General features: G+C 50.3%; 1 protein-coding gene across 1 annotated transcript in view; it reads left to right on the top strand.

Annotated features, from left to right (window-relative positions):
• Positions 1-9,687: 9,687 nt before the first annotated feature.
• The window catches only part of GAS2L1 (growth arrest specific 2 like 1), a 48,964-nt gene continuing 45,088 nt past the window's right edge, over positions 9,688-13,563 (top strand). The window contains exon 1 of the mRNA XM_083589937.1: positions 9,688-10,747. The gene's annotated coding sequence lies outside the window, so the exon portion shown is untranslated. The remainder of the gene's footprint in view (positions 10,748-13,563) is intronic.

The following is a 13,563-nucleotide window of genomic DNA, read 5'->3' as shown; positions in this document are numbered from 1 at the left end:
AGATGGAAGTGGTGAGGCGGGGGGAGAGATGAAGGGCTCAGAGAAGTTGCGTCAAAGGAATAGAATTGGGTGCCTCTGGGGTGAGGGGTTGGCAGTTTAGGGCAGCCACCAAGGCCCCCATCCCCACAGGGGGGCTCTCCACCACCACACACAGTCTTGTCTTAAATGAGACCCATTTTACAGATGGAAAACTGACCAGAAGCACTCCCCCCCCTCCCAAAAAACCTTTATTAAAATCCTGTCTCCCACATCCCCTCCGCTAATGCACTACTGTGAGCAGGCAATAATGCTATTAAGAGGAGGAGGAACGGACTGGAAGTCTCTGCCACTTCTCTGTCCATCAGACTTGATAGTTAAATAATAATAAATGATGTAAAACTTGTGAATTAGTACCACCAAGTACAACAAATGTGCTTGCAATATTTCCCCCCGTTTTGCTTTTTGGCTTGATAGATTTGTTTTCCTGTGCTATCAGTGCTTTTTTTCAGGGGGTACGCAATGGCATGCAGCACCAGCACCGTTTTTTTTCATGTGGCACTTCCTGTAACAACTTCATGGTGAGGAAAGATAAAGGTAAAGGGACCCCCGACCATTAGGTCCAGTTGCGGACGACTCTGGGGTTGCGGCGCTCATCACGCTTTATTGGCCGAGGGAGCCGGTGTACAGCTTACGGGTCATGTGGCCAGCATGACTAACCCATTTCTGGCGAACCAGAGCAGCGCACGGAAACGCCATTTACCTTCCCGCCAGAGTGGTACCTATTTATCTACTTGCACTTTGACGTGCTTTCGAACTGCTAGGTTGGCAGGAGCAGGGACCGAACAACGGGAGCTCACCCCATCACGGGGATTCGAACCACCGACCTTCTGATCCGCAAGTCCTAGGCTCTGTGGTTTAACCCACAGCGCCACCCGCGCCCCGTCTCATGGTGAGTACTGGCACCTATTTTTCTAGGGGAAAAGCGCTGCATATATTCATGTTGTGAACTGCCTCAAGATCTATGGATGAAGGCTGGTAAGCTAAGCAGGGTCCAGTATGGTTTCAAATTGGATGGGGGACCAAGTGTTGAGATTCCTGCATTGCAGGGGGTTGGACTAGATGACCCTGGGGGTCCCATCAAACTCTACAATTCTGTACAAATAAACAAACAAACAAATAAACAAGGAAATTTATTTATTACATTTATATCTCACCTTTCCTCCAAGGAGCTCAAGGTGATATACAATTCACCCCGCCTCACAGACATTGTATCCTCACAACAACCCTGTGAGGTAGGTTAGGCTGAGACACTCTGAATGTGAACTTCATGGCTGAGTGGGAGGATTTGAACTCTGGTCTCCCTGGCCCTAGTCTGACACTAACCACTACACCACCACTGGCTCTGTCAGTTACGGTATTTTAAGGGGATAAAAAGCTGAGATTCTAACAACCCTGGGTTCTATGCCCTGGGCCACATTTGGCTGTGCCATGATGAAATGGACACAGCCCTGTCTTCATGGTCTGGGAAACTACGTCCCGGACTCCATCTCCCATCATCCCCAGCCAGCCTTAGTGCCCCATGGCTGCGCTAGCTGGGGACTGATGGGAGTTGTAGTTCAAAGCATGGAGGGAGGGCGGCAGGTTGGGGAAGGCTGCTTGTGACTTGCCGGAAGGGCAGGGGAGGACGCCAGCTGATTTCTTGCTTCCTAGTATCCGGGCCTCATATTCCTCCGGCTTTGTTCAGCTGGGGTTTGTTTTGTTTCAAACCTTCAGACTGAGCCAATGAGGTCATGACTCAGCCGCTGACAAATCCCGGGCCAACTGTGCTGTGCAACAGGCAGGATGAGGTCACCACCCGTTTGTCTGAAGCTGGAGACAGGCAGCGAGTGGAAAGCAGTTGGAAAGAGGAGGGCCTGCCGCTCATGGGGGCGTTTGCTGACTACAACTTCCATCATCCCTGACTGTTGCCTAGGCTGGTTGGGGCTGATGGGAATTGTATTCTAACAACTTCTGGTGGGCACTGTGTTGGCTACCCCCAGAGGTGTAGTAGCCTAGCATCTCCAGATACCTAGAGACGTTCAATCAGCACGCAATCACCCTTTGTGCTGATTGGAACAACCAGAGCAAAAGGCGGTGAGTCAGCTCTTGAGGACGCATTCCTAGGGTCAACCTCAAGAAAGTGAGCAGGACTGATAATCAATTTAGAAACACCCAAAACACAGGGTTCTCTAGTTTCAAGACAACGGGGTGCAAGTTCTGTTATGTACAATGGAAGTTCAAGAAAAACACAACCCGAGTCACGCTGAAAGAAGGCATTGGAGCACTCCAAATCATTTGCCCATCTATGTGCACAGAAAATAGTGGATGTAGCTAAAAGGCAACAGAGCCGTACCCTGGCCTAGTTGCCGAACGTTTCGGCTCCTGAACAACTGAAAACTGGAGTGAAGTGAGTGTTCCAGTTTCCGAATGTTTGTTTTGGAAGCTGAACATCCTTCCACAGCTTCCGATTGGCTCCAGGAGCTTCCTGCAGCCAATTGGAAGCCGTGCTTTGGTTTCTGAACGTTTTGGAAGTCGAACGGACTTCCAGAACAGATTCCGCTCAACTTCCAAGGTATGTTTGTACATGAATTGACACTTGCAATGCCACCCTAATTATTATGATTGATTCTCAGATTACAGTATATTATTATTTTACAAACTTAGGTAGTATAATCTTAGAAGGGGGTGTGGTTATGATTATCACAAAAGGGATCCTGCATTTCTGGATTTGCCACTATACTCCCAGCTTTTCTTGAATTATAGATTTTTTTTAAAAAATGCATTTATAGTCCACCTTTTTCTCTAAGCTCAAGGTACATGGTTCTCCCTCTCCTTGTTTAATCCCCACAACAACCCTGTGGGGTAGGTCAGGTTGAGAGGCAGTGACTGGCCCCAGATCACACAGTGAGCTTCATGGCTGACTGGAAATTTGAACCCTGGTCTCCCAGCACCTAGTCCCACACTCTAACCACTAGGCCCCACTGGCTTTACAGGACTGGAATTACAGATATTGAGAAGGTACCCAGATCTTACTCAATTTCTTCGGACCCTTTTGGCACAGGGGTCAAGAATCATTGCATTAGTGAACAGCATCATCACTGGTTCATAGAGAGCGCCACTTTTCCTCCCTGAAAGATGAAGCACCCTGTGTGAACTCGAAAGCTTGCCCATTCTTCCGTCAACACGGAGCTTCTGGAAAAGATTGGCTTACCTCTCCATGCAGCTTCCATTACAGGTTGCGCTAAATTATTAAAGGACTGTAGACGATGTGAAAGAAATATATTAAAGCAGCTTAAATTATTTAGTATTTATTTTGCCACTGAGGAGAACGTGTTTCTGTCTGTCTGTCTGCTGCGGGACAGAGTGTGCAGGATCCTTCCCTCTCTCTCGGAAGGTAAGACCCACTTGGTCATGAAGCTCACAGGGTACTGACCTTTGGCCTCTCACTGTGCCTCAACCTAACCTGGCGCACAGGCCTGTTCTAGGGATTAGAGGAGGAGAAATACATTTGTGTGTGCTACCTTGAGCTCCTTGGAGGAAAAAGTGGGATATAAATGTAATAAATAAATAAATAAATAAAATTGTATTGTCCCCATCCTCCTCTGAAGGCAGCCCTGTTTAGGGAAGTTTTTAATGTTTAATAGGTTATTGTATTTTAGTGTTTCTTCTTATTCTTCTTATTGTTATTATTATTATTAGGTAAAGGAAAGGGACCCCTGACCATTAGGTCCAGTCGTGACCGACTCTGGGGTTGTGGCGCTCATCTCGCTTGATTGGCCGAGGGAGCCGGCGTACAGCTTCCGGGTCATGTGGCCAGCATGACTAAGCCGCTTCTGGCGAACCAGAGCAGTGCACGGAAACGCCGTTTACCTTCCTGCCGGAGCGGTACCTATTTATCTACTTGCACTTTGACGTGCTTTTGAACTGCTAGGTTGGCAGGAGCCAGGGACTGAACAACGGGAGCTCACCCCGTTGCGGGATTCGAACCGCTGACCTTCTGATCGGCAAGTCCTAGGCTCTGTGGTTTAACCCGCAGCGCCACCCGTGTCCCATTATTATTATTATTATTATTATTATTATTATTATTATTATTACAACAACAGAAAGCTGGGATAGCTGAGTCAGTAGAGCATGAGACTCTTCAACTCAGGGTCGTGGGTTTGAGCCCCACACTGGGCAAAGGATGCCCGCATTGCAGGAGGTTGAACTAGATGACCCTCATGGTTCCTTCCAACTCTACAATTCTGTGACTCTGGGTGCTAATAGGGAGGCTTTGCTGCCTTGTTTCCTTTCCAGAGAAAGCCAGCTCATGCCCACTGCCCCGGGCCATGCCCTTGATCTCTCCTGTCTGATCAATAACCAGAAAGGGCAAGGTCCTCTCTCCACCTAGCTGGGGGATGTCCTTTATTTGAACCTTCTCTTTACCCCAGATGGCAAGCGTGCTGAATTGACACCACCACCCATCTCTGACCTTCAGTATCCAACACACCTTGTGATCCTGGGCCTGTGTACTTAGTAGCAGCAGCAGCTGGTGCAAATGTGGCACAGCTTCGGCCCAGTATACCTGAAGGAGCGTTTCCACCCCCATCATTCAGCCCAGACACTGAGGTCCAGCTCCAAGGGCCTTCTGGCAGTTCCCTCACTGCCAGAGGTGAGGTTACAGGGAACCAGGCAGAGGGCCTTCTCGGTGGTGGCGCCCACCCTGTGGAATGCCCTCCCGTTCAGATGTCAAGGAAATAAACAACTATCTGATTTTAGAAGACATCTGAAGGCAGCCCTGTTCAGGGAAGTTTTTAAATGATTGATGTTTTGTCGGCTTTTTAATATTGTTGGTTGGTGTCCGGAGTGGTTGGGGAAACCCAGCCAGATGGGTGGGGTATAAATAAATAAATTATTATTATTATTATTATTATTATTATTATTATTATTATTATTATTAAACTTTTCTCCAAACTAAAAAATCCTAAACGCCGCAACCTTTCCTCAGAGGAGTCTCTCCATTCCCTTGCTTGTTTGGGTTGCCTCTGTGTGAACCTTTTCCAACTCTTCCCCCTGGAGGAGGGTTATTGGTTTGTGCTTTTTTTGTTCATATATTTTGTAATTTTACATTGCATATTTATATTGTGAGATCTGCAAGTGAAATGTGGCCGCGCCATAAATTTGTACAACGGCATCACGATGGCAGCATTTATTCTTTAGCATAGAGACAAGCTTCTTTGCCTGTGTGAGAAATCCAGAAGGGCATCATTGGCAGATGGCGGTGGCACAGTTCATGTTGGCGGGTGAGCGAGGCCCCTGGCATTGTGTGTGACATTCTTGGGTCCTGTGAGTGTGTTGCTTGAGCAGCTATGGACTTCCCCTAACCTAAATCAGCTTTTAATGAGCAGCGAAAAGGCCACGTGTTGCTCATCTCTTACCCTGCCAGATTCAAAGATGTGTTGCTACACAAAGCCCTGAACAACTTGGGTTCAGGATACCTTAAGGACCGCCGGAAGCCTCATGTCTCAGTTCCATCACTGAGATCCTCTGGAGAAGCACAGTTAGTTGGCCTCCCCCATGTTACCGTATTTTTCGCTCTATAAGACACACTTTTTCCCTCCTAAAAAGTAAGGGGAAATGTGTGTGCGTCTTATGGAGTGAATGCAGGCTGCGCGGCTAAGCGAGAAGCCAGAACAGGGAGAGAGAGCGCTGCGCAGCACTCCGTCTCGCTATTCTAGCATCTGGCTTAGCTGCGCAAAGCTTCCGCAGGGCAGCGGGGTGCCTTCATCCCGCTGCCCTGCGGAGGCTTCACGGGCTGCCCCAGAAGCCTCCACAGGACATGGGGATGAAGGTTCCCCGTGCCCTGCGGAGGCTTCGCACGAAGCTAGAACAGCAAGAGGGAGCGCTGCACAGCACTCCCTCTAGCTATTCTGGCTTTTGGATAGCCCTGCGAAACCTCCGCAGGGCACGGGGATGAAGGCTCCCTGTGCCCTGTGGAGGCTTCACGCAAAGATAGACCAGCTAAAGCGCGGGACGAAGGCTCCTCGCTGCCCTGTGGAGGCTTCGCGCAGCTCTTGTGGCAAGTGGGGGCTCTTTCCCTTCCCCCACCTCCCAGAAAAGCCCCCAAGAACCGCACTCCCTTTAAAGAGTGCGCGGTTCTTGTGGGAGATGGGGGAAGGTACAGAGGGCAGCTTACCTGCGCACAGCCTCTTCCAGGCAGGGGGAGCCTTCATCCCGCTGCCCGGGAGAGGCTTCAGCGGCTATCCCAGAAGCCAGAACAGCAAGAGGTTATCCCAGAAGCCAGATCCTTCTTGCTGTTCTGGCTTCTGGGATTCAGAATTTTTTTTTTCTTGTTTCCACCCCCGCAAACTAGGTGCGTCTTATCGTCTGGTGCGTCCTATAGAGCGGAAAATACAGTAAGAAATGCTCAGCTGGCCTCATCCAGGAATCCGGCACACTGCGGTAACCAGTCCCATGCTGTGAAAGACTCTTCCAGCAGAGATGCTTCAGGGAGAGTTGCCACCTTTGGTTGGGCAAAATACGGGACAGGTCAAGCAAAATAAAAGGGGTGGAAATTTGGGGCCTTTAAATGACTTTACCTGGTGTGGAAATGACTTCAAAGCAATCCATTCTTACAATGATCAAATGGAAGCTATCAGCAACCGCAAACATTCCGACAACATCATTAAAAGGAAATCCTCCCCACCTGCTGAATATCTGCCTGCCAGGAAGATGATAAATGCAGAAGCCCAACCAAAAAAAAGAAAGGAAAGAAAGTTTTCTTTATTCCGACAGGCCTCTCTGCATTCAAAAACCTCCTTGAACAGCCAGTCATTTTAATGATTGTTCTGTACCGCTCTTAATGATTTTTTTAAAATGTTCTCCTGCCGCCCTGCTGTTTTCTAAAAGGGTGGTCTATAAATACTTTTATTAGAAATAAATAAATAGGAGCAGAGGAGGCTGCCGGACACTGAGTCTGGCCATTGGTCCACCTAGCTCAGCACTGCCTGCACTCATTGGCAGAGGCTCTCCAGGGTTTCAATAAAGAGCTTCTCAGACCTACATGGGATTGAACCTGGGACCTTCTGCATGCCAAGCATATGTTCTACCACTGAGCTTGATCCTTAAAGTAAGATTCTAGTCCTTGGGATTCAGAATATGGGCTGATTCAGCAGAAACATTTTGTTGTTTTGAGATTGCATCGCAGTACAGCTTTCGCCACTCTTTTGTTGACTCTGAGGGCCACTCCATTTCTTTTACGGGATTCTTGCCCACAGTAGTAGATATGATGGTCATCCGAGCTGAATTCGCCCATTCCCGTCCATTTTAGTTCACTGATGCCCAGGATGTCAATATTTATTCTTGCCATCTCATTTTTGACCACATCCAACTTACCCAGGTTCATGGTTCTTACATTCTAGGTTCCTATGCAATATTTTTCTTTACAGCATTGGACTTTCCTTTCGCTTCCAGGCATATCCGCAACTGAGCGTCCTTTCGGCTTTGGCCCAGCCGCTTCATCAGCTCTGAATCTACTTGTACTTGTCCTCTGCTCTTCCCCAGTAGCATGTTGGACGCCTTCCGACCTGAGGGGCTCATCTTCCAGCGTCATAACTTTTATATACCTGTTGCCTTTGACCATGGAGTTTTCTTGGCAGGGATACTGGAGTGGCTTGCGGGTTCCTGCTCCAGGTGGATCACGTTTGGTCAAAACTCTCCACTATGACCTGTCCATCTTGGGTGCCCTGCTCGGCATAGCTCATAGCTTCTCTGAGTTATTCAAGCCCATTCGCCATGGCAAGGCAGTGATCCATGAAGGGGTGCAGAAGCATAGGAAGCTTCAGTATAATGACTCAGATCCTTGGTCCACCTGCCTCTGTATTGTTTGCCTGGATTGGGTTTTTTTTCTACCCCCCCACCTGTGCCTAGAGATGCTGGGAATTGAAACTGGGCCCTTCTGCACACAGAGCAGATGTTCTACCATCAAGCTAGGACCCTTCCCTTAAAAATAAAGGAAGACTTTAGTCCTCAGGATTCGGAACATGGGACTGATTTCGGCAGGATGCCTGAGTCTTTCCCAGACCTCCCAAGAGGCTCCGGGGATTGAACCTGTGACCTTCTGCATGCAAAACAGATGCTCAAACCACGGAGCTACAGGCATCCCCTCCAAGAAGAATGCAGGGCACCCTTTACACATGTCAACCAGGCCGTTGGCAGCGAAATAAAAGGTTGCTGTCTCTTTAACACCCGGCGCAGTGGCTTTCGAGGCCTATTTGGGTCTTTTCCAAATTCCAAGCAGAAAATAAAAGAGGATGTATGTTTTTCTTATCCCCGCCACCCCCACCCCGCTTAGCAACCCTTGTTTCTCTTTCTTCCGCCTGTGTGTTTCTCAGAGGGCGAGGGGAAAAAACCCAGGGAGTTCCCATAGCAATTGGGAAGCACAAGACCCCTCCACCCCCTTCCTGATTCAAAGAGGAACAGAGAACCCGGCACAGAGCCCTGCAGACTTGCGCCACTGAACCAGGCCTCAGCTGGGAGGACAATCTGCAATGCTAGGTTGCTGCAGTGGAGCACACTTAAATCAGGATTCCTCATTTCTGGGGGCCTCCAGCACAGCTGGGAGGTGATGGGAGCCTGTCTCTGAAGCATTTGGAGGGCACCAGGTTGGCAAGGCTGATTTAAGCCATAAAAGCAGAAATTTCACGGGAGCTGCAATCCTCTCATTTAAACCAGGAGTTGGCTGCAACAATGAAGATGATTTATCAGTTGCATTTTTGCACTCAAGGATAGCTTTGCTGGATCAGGCCAATGGCCTATCTAGTCCAGTGTCCTGTTCTCACAGTGGTCGGACAGATGCCTGTGGGAAACCTGCAAGCAGGATCCAAGCACAAGAGCCCTCTCTCCTCCTGCGGTTTTCAGCTCAGAAGGATTACTGACTCTGACTGTGGAGGCAGAGCACGCCATTGATAGCCTTCCTGCCCATCAATCTGCCTAATCCTCTTTCAAAGCCATCTAAGTTGGTGGCTTCAGAGTGACTTACCCAGTAAAACAAAACAAGGAAAAGCATAAAGATCAGATAAGAACTCCAATGCTCGACTGTATTTAAAAGAAATAATGGTAATGCCATAACCACTGGGCATGTGCAGAGTGCTCTTTCCTCAACTTTTCCCCCTTCGTGAATCTTCTGTTCTAGAAATTCAAAGCGCAATGTTGGGAAAGCAGGAAACCCACCGCAATTTACAGCAACCTCCCCGACTGCAGATCCAAACCAGGATACCATCCCTTCAACTCTCAGCAAGGGCTTCTGAGTTTGCACAGAGTGCTTTTCCTCCCCATGGGCAGAGCCAGCCTGCTCCTACATACCTGAGCTCTATGGTTAGAGACCCATTTCCCCAGCTGGCTTAGGCCCCAATTTCTCTTACTACAGAATTTGGGGCTGGTGGTGGAGAAAATCATTATTATTCCCCCTTGCTCCCCCCCCCTCCAAAAAAAAAACACCAAGAACGTAAGAGAGGGACTCCCAAGAAGGTGAAGCCGGACTTCACCCCAGGGTATCTCGGAAGCCCTCGAGACAGCGACGCTTCCACCCCCTGGAAACAGCAGGAGGGGAGAGCGTTCTCGTGCCCCGGTCCTGCTTTGAGTGCTTCTCATTGACGCATCTGCTTGGCTACTCTAGATGGGCCGTTGTGGCTTTGATCCAGTAGCCGGGTCCTTCTTCGGAAAGAGCGAGCGCCTCCTAAGCATGTGCAGAGCGCCTCCCTCCGCCCCGCCACGCGGAGCTCAGCCTGTGCGTGGGCAGGCCCTTTGCGTCACGCGCGCTTGGCAATCCCCGGCACCTCTCCTCTCCTCTCTCTCTCCCTGGAGAAATGAAGCAGTGACCCGACGAGGAGCAGCAGTAGCGAAGGATGGGCGTGTTTCGTCCCTGATCCGGATGAGATCAAGGCGCCGGCAACGGGAAGGAGGCGGCGGAGAAGCAGGAGCAGGCCAGCCGGGGCTGCTCCAGACCCCCCATCTCTCCCATCGCCGCTGGAGGGATCATGGAGGCACTGAGCCCCGGAGGCGGGTAGCCAGCCAGGGCGCACCTACCCAACCTCGCCGCGCCCAGGCGCGCTCCTCTCTCCAGCTTCCTCCCGGCGGGCCAGCGGCTCCACCTCTTCCTTTGCCTCTTTGAGCCGCTTAATTCCCAGCAAGCGATTAGCAGGCTCGGATCGGATCCTGCGGCAGGCGGCGCCTCCACCTCCTCCTCCCGGCTTTGCTGCTGCTGCGCGGCTCTTTTCCCTCCACCGACGGCCCGCTGCGCCTTGGAGAGGTTCCCGCTTCCTCGAGGGGGGCCGGCCAAACGGAGACGACGACCCCCACTCCCACCCCAACCAAGCCTCGATTGCTTGTCCCTTCCCTCTGGAGACAGGTCGCCGAGGCTGCTGCTGCTTCCCTCTCTTCTCTTCGCCCCCCGAGGGGGTCTTTGAATTCTCTCCGTGCGCCCTTGGCCGCGCGCGCAAAAACGGGGGAAAAAGTTCCCGGCGAGGGAAAGGCGCACGTGGGAAAGGGAAACGAGAGAACCCGGGTGCGATGACGCGTGGCTGGTGTTGTTTGAAGGACGGGGAGGGGTGAACTACGCCCCTCCTTCTCTCTCCCTCCCCGGAAAAAAAAAAGTCCACATTGGGTTTGTGTATCCGCGCGGGGAGTGTCTTCCCCATCCCGCCCAGATCCGGGGAGAGAAGCAAGACTCCGGCCCGTCATGGTGATCCGGGTGAGTTTAAATGATAGGACATGGTTTCTTTGCGGGGTTGGGGGGGCAAGCTGTTGGACGCGCGGACGGCATCTGCACGGATTAGGATGGCTGGCCCTGGTTCAGACGTGCGGGCCGCGCAGTGGAAGGCTGCCGCATCAAGTGATGACTTGCATGTGTGAACAGGATGGGGGTGGGGCGGCGGCTTCACCCTCGCCTGTCACACTTTCTTCGCTCTGCTCGAACGCGGTGGCTTTTTTTTCTCGAGGGCTCTGCGCATTCGGTTGCCCTGCGCTGAGCCGTCGTGATCCGTGTGGAAGCCCCCGAACCCGTGAACAGGTTCCGCTGGAAAGCGTCGCGTGGGTGGGAGGGGTGTAGAAGTTTGCCTGGGATGGTGTCCCATTCACGCGCTCAAGCCCTCCGTGGATGCTCGACTGATAAGCTTGCACGTGTGAACCCCCAGAAGCGTGGCATGGGGGGGTTGAGGAGATGGGTATTCAAGGTTTGTCTGTGGTGGCTCATCCAGCACTTGATGAATGAAATATGAAATTGTGTGTCTCAACCCAAATGGCTAAGCTGTGTGAGTGTGATCACACACACACACACACTCACAAAATTCCTCCCACCCCCAATTGTATCTCATTTGTTCTTGCCTTATCATGAGTCCTCGGGTTCCATCTCAGACTCCTCCCCAGAGTGGTATTGTTTTTCCGTCTCATATGACAGGTTTGAGAACTTGATACTGTCATTGTGTCTCTCAGGTGATGCAGGGTCATCGCACCTGCCCACCCACTCAATTAAGTCGTGATGGGGCAAGAGACAGGTAGCTCAGTGGTTACAGCATCTATCCGCCTTGCAGCCAGAAGGTTTAATCCCCAATGGCATCTCCCGTTTGGGCTGGGAGAGGTTCGATACCAGAAACCCAGGAGAGCTGCTGTCAGTCAGTGTAGATAATACTGAGCTATGTGGACCAGTGGCCTGACTGGCAGCTTCCTATTTAATTCAGCTCCGCTTTTAGAATCATGAGGACTAGCTTCTTAATAATAAGGTCTAGCATTTATCTTGTTTTGAGGTGGTACAGACAATACTGAACTGGATGGGCCAGCTGTCTGACTTTGTACAAGGCAGCCTTTAACGTTCTAACCAGTTTCATTCAAAAGGTGTTAGAACGTGGCTCTGATTTTTAGGGTGAAAGTGCCCTATCCCCCCAGTTTATCTATCTGTGCTCCTCCTCCTCTTAAGTTCCAAGCTGCAGTGGAGAAAAAAATGGTTGCGGGAAATGAAACACACCTGTTTTGATCTCAGTCTGACTTCTGCTTTTATAATTGGAGCAGTCCAAGTTTTCAGCATATAGGTCTGTTACCCACCTGACTGTCTTAGAGGGCTGTAAAGGTATCTAATCACAGTTACTCTAGGGACACAGTGATGTTTATTACACAGGTGTGATGTAATGGTTAGAGTGTCGAACTAGGACGTGGAAGACCAGGGTTCGAATCCACTCAGCCATGAAGCTCGCTGGGTGACCTTGGACCAGTCACACCATCTCTTAGCCTAACCTACCTCACAGGGTTGTTGTAAGAATGAAACGGGGAGGAGGAAAACCATGTACACGACCTTGAGATCCTTGTAAGATAAGGATAATAAATAATGATGCCAAGTCAGTCCTTTGGTCTATCTAGCTCAGTATTGTCTACAGTGATTGGCAGCGACTGTCCAGGCTTTCAGGCAAGAGGCATTCCCAAGCTCCACCTGGAGAAGCTGGAGAATGAACCTGGGACCTTCCCCACGCAAGACAGATGCTCTGCCCCTGTCCTTGTCTTCCTTACCTTCAGAGCCAATATCTGGGTTCCCCTTTAGGCTACATCACTGATAGTTACCGTATTTACACGAGTCTAACGCACCATCGAATCTTAATGCGCACATCGATTTTCAGAACCTTGAAACCAAAAAAAGTATTTGCTGGCTAATAATAATTAGCCACAGCGGGTGGCGCTGTGGGTAAAACCTCAGCGCCTAGGACTTGCCGATTGCAAGGTCGGCGGTTCGAATCCCCGCGGCAGGGTGTGTTCCCGTCGTTCGGTCCCAGCGCCTGCCAACCTAGCAGTTCGAAAGCACCCCCGGGTGCAAGAAGATAAATAGGGACCGCTTACCAGCGGGAAGGTAAATGGCATTCCGTGTGCTGCGCTGGCTCGCCAGATGCAGCTTGTCACGCTGGCCACGTGACCCGGAAGTGTCTGCGGACAGCGCTGGCTCCCGGCCTATAGAGTGAGATGAGCGCACAACCCTAGAGTCTGGCAAGACTGGCCCGAACGGGCAGGGGTACCTTTACCTTTAATAATAATAATAATAATAATAATAATAATAATAATAATAATTTATTTATACCCCGCCCATCTGGCTGGGTTTCCCCAGCCACTCTGGGCAGCTTCCAACAGAATATTAAAATACAATAATCTATTAAACATTAAAAGCTTCCCTAAACAGGGCTGCCTTCAGATGTCTTCTAAAAGTCTGGTAGTTGTTTTCCTCTTTGACATCTGGAGGGAGGGAGTTCCACAGGGCGGGTGCCACCACCGAGAATGTATGGTAAATGTGCCATTGAATCTAACGTGCAACTTAAATTTCTCCCCCCCCAAAGGTCGGCATTAAATTCAAGTAAATACGGTAATAAATCTAACACATAGAATTCTGTGCCATGGGATGTGGGAGCTCGAGAAAGGGATTGGGCAAATTGATAGAGGGCAAGTCTATTGATCACTTTCAGCTACTGCAGTTAAGACTTTCAACCCCAGTGAACTATTTATCTGCATGCCAGCTTTGTTGTAGGGAAGATCTGG

Source organism: Podarcis filfolensis (genome assembly GCF_964270895.1).
Source record: "Podarcis filfolensis genome assembly, chromosome: 16".
Lineage (NCBI taxonomy): Eukaryota > Metazoa > Chordata > Lepidosauria > Squamata > Lacertidae > Podarcis > Podarcis filfolensis.
The sequence above is the reverse complement of the archived record's forward strand: the minus strand, read 5'-3'. Positions and strand labels throughout refer to the sequence as shown.